Genomic DNA, 5,464 nt, shown 5'->3' on the forward strand with positions numbered 1-5,464 from the left:
GTAAGTGAGAGGAATACTTTATTATATATATATATATATATATATATATATATATATATATATATAAAATTTTTGTGTCTGAAACGGATTTACGGGTTTTTAGCAAATTTAATATGCGTATTCAGTAGGTCTGAGAATTGGTAACAATCTACTTTTCATACTCTTAAGTGATAAGGGTTGTTAACCCTTATTTATTTCGTAATTTTTGGACGGGATTTTTTGTTTTTATTTTTCATAATGTGGCATTAAAAAATATATACAACCCAAGATTTTCGCTTTTTTATCACCAACCCCTATTGTTTTTTTTTATAATCATTTTAGTGTTTCAATCATTTTTTATTCCGCATTCAGTCATTGAATATTTTTGATATAACCTTAGTTCAGTTTTTTTTTTAGTTTATCAAAATGTTTGCATGTTATTTCAAATTTTTACTAAGGGTTTGTCCAATCGTAATGTGCTTCAAAATTGTGGGTTCAATTTTTTTAATTTAAATTTTTTAATGTGGATGTGATAAAATACATACAACTGTTTTTACTTTAAAAAACTATTTTATCAAGGGTTGGTGACTCCTATTTTTTAACATTTTGGAATCAATTTTCTTTTAGTTTAATTTTACCTTTATTTTTTTATTTTTTTTATTTTTTTTATATAATTTTAGTCAAGATTTTTTTGATAATATGAGAATGATTAAATGTTACTTTAAAAAATAATTTTTGTTTATTAAGGGTTGTCCAACCCTAATACTTTTTTAAACTTTGGGGTCATTTTTTTTATTTAATTTTTTTTTAATTTGGAATTGACTATATACATACAACTATTTTTACTTCAAAATACTATTCGTTTTTATTAAGTTTTGTCCACCCTAACATTTTTTTGTAAATTTTATATCTTATTTTTTCCATTTTAATTTTCTATAATTCGAAATTGAAAAATACACTAAACTCTCTTTACTTTGAATAACTATTTATTTTTATCAAAGGTTGCCACCCCTAACTTTTTTAAAAATTTGAAATCAATTTGTTTTTAATTTTAATTTTCATAATGCGGAATTAAAAATGTTTACAAATCTAAATTTTCAACTTCTTTCACCATTTTTTATTTTATTTTTTAGTAAATTTTAAATTATATTTTCTGACCTAGGCATGAATTTTATTTTAAACAAATGCGATTTATTTTAACAAGAGTTGCCTACCCCTCCCATTTTCTCATTGTACAAATAGGGGTGGACTAAGCTTGATAAAAATGAATAGTATTTTGAAGTAAAAAGAATTGTATGTATTTTATCATGTTAAAAAAATTAAAATAAAGAAAATTGGCCTCAAAATTATATAAAAGGTATTAGGATTAAAGTATAAGGGACAACCCTTGGTAAGAGTAAATACTATTTTAAAGTATAATTTAAGCTCAAAAATCTGAATTAAAATTATATAAAAAATATTCAATGACTGAACGCGGAATAAAAAATGATTGATTGAATTACTATAATAAAAAAATAGTGGTTGGTTATAATGAAGTCATAATTTAAGATTGTATTTTAATGCCTCATTATAGAAAAATAAAAATAAAAAAAATCGTTTTTTTTTTTTAATTAAGGGTGCATTACCTTTAAGATTTAGGGCGATGAAATATAAATGTCTGATTCTTACACCCGCCCAATATGCACACAAAATTTCATAAGACACAAGAACTTTATATATATATATATATATATATATATATATATATATATACGAGGTCTGTTCAAAAAGTACCCGGAATTTTCGTTTTTTCAAAAAAATATTTATTTATTCGTCTACATTAATGTGGTCCCCTTCAAAGTAGTCCCCCCAGATATAATACACTTATGCCAGCGTTTTTTCCAATTTTCGAAGCACCCTTGATATTCACTTTTTGATATGTCCTTGAGCACTCTCAGCGATTTTCTTCAATCGAGGAAAACCGCCGTCCTTTCATGGGTCTCTTCAACTTTGGGAATAGGAAAAAGTCACACGGAGCCATATCTGGTGAATATGGAGGTTGGGGCATGACTACGGTATTGTTTTTGGCCAAAAAATTACGAACAAGCAACGACGAGTGAGCAGGTGCGTTATCGTGGTGCAACAGCCATGAATTGTTTTTCCATAAATCGGAGCGCGTTTTTTCGGATTGCTTCACGCAAACGTCGCATCACTTCAAGGTAATACTCCTTATTAACCGTACGACTTGTGGTAAGAACTCTTGATGCACTATGCCGTTATAATCAAAAAAAAACAGTAAGCAAAACCTTGACATTCGATCGAACTTGACGTGCTTTTTTCGGTCTTGGCTCACCTGGGTTCTTCCATTCAGACGATTGGGCTTTGGTTTCGACATCATAACCGTACACCCATGTTTCATCACCAGTTATGACCCTTTCAAGCAAACTTGGATCGTTGTTGACGTCATTTAACAGCTCTTGAGCGATGTTCATGCGATTGCTTTTTTGGTCAAAATTTAGCAGTTTTGGAATGAATTTTACTGCCACTCGTTTCATGCCCCAAAACATTTGAAAAAATGTTATGACATGAGCCAATTGATATGCCAACTTCATCAGACAACTTCTCTAATTGTGATTCGGCGATCATTCATAACCATTTTTTCCACTTCTTTCACATTTTCATCGTTTGTTGACGTGCTGGGTCGACCGGAGCGTTCGTCATCTTCAACGTCTTCGCGGCCATCTTGGAAACTTGTTTTTTTCATAGCAGACTCACCATAGGCTTTTTGTAACATTTCACACACTTTGTTACACTTTATTTCATTTTTTACGCAAAATTTAATACAAATTCTTTGACTTTTCAATTCTTCCATTGTAAAAATCGCCGAGCTCAGAAAAACACGTCGAACCTTAGCGACTACCACAGACAAAGTAAACAGTGAATATAGCTGAAAATTTCATCATACTTTAGGGGCATGTATACCAACACAAAAAAAAAAAAATTTGACAATCAGACACTCCAGACCCGCGAAATTTAAAAATTCCGGGTACTTTTTGAACACACCTATATATATATTAACAAAGCCTAGTAATCTGGCATAACTTCAATAAAAAACATGAATTTCTTTAAAAAAAATTATTTTAAATCCATACGTTTTGGCTATAATCCTAGCCTTCATTCAGTGGAAACTAAAAATAAAATAAAAACTAAAAACAATTGAATCTCAGTGAAAAGAAAAAAATAAAATAGTAAATAGTACTTACAATTAGTAATCTTAGTGTTCAATTGGAAAATTTTAATAATCCATGGTATCAGGTTATGGTAATGCACTACACTATTACACACTACACATTAAACTTGTAATTACACAATATTTTCACAAAATACTAATTAAAAAAAATCACAATTGGATAGTGTGTTGTTCGTAGACTGGTTGAAGATATAATGGAGAAAGGACTTTTTTAAAAAAATATTTTTTACCAAGATTCTACACATATTTTTATTGTTTTGTGAGAAATTTGCAAATACTATCTAAATAAAAGAGATTTGTGTCGCACAGCGTGTTAAGTTCATTCCGTTTATTTATTGTTTTATTGCTGTAAATAGTTAAAAAAGATCCTTCTAAAATTCTTCGTTTGAATAAATTTTGTTCGAATTGTAGTACAGTCGGGTTAGAAAAGTCCATATTGTCTCTGTAATTTGGAAAAAAGTGCTAAACCTTTCATCCACATTTAAGCTAATACCACCGAACCTATTTTAAAAAATCAAAAACTGTTCGAAAGATATTAGTTGGGAATGATACTGATTAATACTAGGTGAAAATCTACTGAGCCGTTTTCTTGTATTCAACTGTTGAAAAAAAAAATTAAGCCGATTTTCATGGAATTTTTTTGGAGATATATATCATGATCTTATAGAACTTACTGAAATATTACGGTCTTACGACAAGTAATTTAATTTAAAAAATTCATCAAAGTTTGAGAAAATGAGTAGTTTGTTTGACGTTTGTTAAAAATAAAATTAGACGATAGAGTATTTGGTCTTAATAAAAATACTAAATCACTAAAGTCCTGCGGAAACTGGTTTAAATATAAAAATTGTTGATTTTTAAAAATTTGCTTTTAGAAAATACTCGGAGTTAACGTGTTCGTTCGTTTTCAATTATGTATAATAAGTCCACTCGGAGTACGTTTAATCACTTATAAATTAATTTATATTTTATTGATTAAGTCGATTATCTACACATATCGGGAAGTTCATGTAACTTGCCTCAAGGCAAAATACCAATACCAACTAGTTTTATTTTTAGTTTCCACTGAATGAAGGCTAGGATTATAGCCAAAACGTATGGATTTAAAATAAATGTTTGAAAGGAATTCATGTTTTTTATTGATGTTATGCCCGATTACTAGACTTTGTTAATACATATGTCAACATCAAATTCAGAATCATACAAAATATATATATATATATATATATATATATATATATATATATATATATATACGAGGTGTGTTCAAAAAGTACCCGGAATTACTAATAATTAAATTTCGCGGGTCTGGAGTGTCTGATTGTCAAAATTTTTTTTTTATTGTGTTGGTATACATGCCCCTAAAGTATGATGAAATTTTCAGCTATATTCACTGTTTACTTTGTCTGTGGTAGTCGCTAAGGTTCGACGTGTTTTTCTGAGCTCGGCGATTTTTACAATGGAAGAATTGAAAAGTCAAAGAATTTGTATTAAATTTTGCGTAAAAAATGAAATAAAAGTGTTGCAAGTGCAAAAATTCACCAGATATGGCTCCGTGTGACTTTTTCCTATTCCCAAAGTTGAAGAGACCCATGAATGAAAGGACGGCGGTTTTCCTCGATTGAAGCAATAAAGGCCGAATCGCTGAGAGTGCTCAAGGACATATCAAAAAGTGAATATCAAGGGTGCTTCGAAAATTGGAAAAAACGCTGGCATAAGTGTATTATATCTGGGGGGGACTACTTTGAAGGGGACCACATTAATGTAGACGAATAAATAAATATTTTTTTGAAAAAACGAAAATTCCGGGTACTTTTTGAACAGACCTCGTATATATATATATATATATTAGGGTGGTCCTTAAAATGGTCATTTTCGAATTTCCTTGCTCCCAGGGGCTCAAATGGTTCCAAATTGATAAAAAACAATTCTCTGAAAGTTTTAGATCTTAATATTAACGTTTAGATAGAGCGCAATTCAATCAAACTTTGTATGGAAAGAGCATGGAAAAAAATGTGAAAATTTAAAAAAAATGTTTTAGGTATAACTTAGCGACAAATGAATGTGTTTTATTTATTCATTTGTTCGCTAAATTACATTTAAAAAACATTGCGCTCTATCTAAACGTTAATATTGAGAGCTAAAACTTTCAGAGAATTGTTTTTTATCTATTTGGAACCATTTGAGCCCCTGGGAGCAAGGAAATTCGAAAATGACTTTTTTAAGGACCACCCTAATATATATATATATATATAT

This window comes from Ctenocephalides felis, unplaced genomic scaffold, assembly GCF_003426905.1.
Source record: "Ctenocephalides felis isolate EL2017-DRISC unplaced genomic scaffold, ASM342690v1 CF-g0.4_SCAFFOLD_01170, whole genome shotgun sequence".
In the NCBI taxonomy this organism is placed as follows: Eukaryota; Metazoa; Arthropoda; class Insecta; order Siphonaptera; family Pulicidae; genus Ctenocephalides; species Ctenocephalides felis.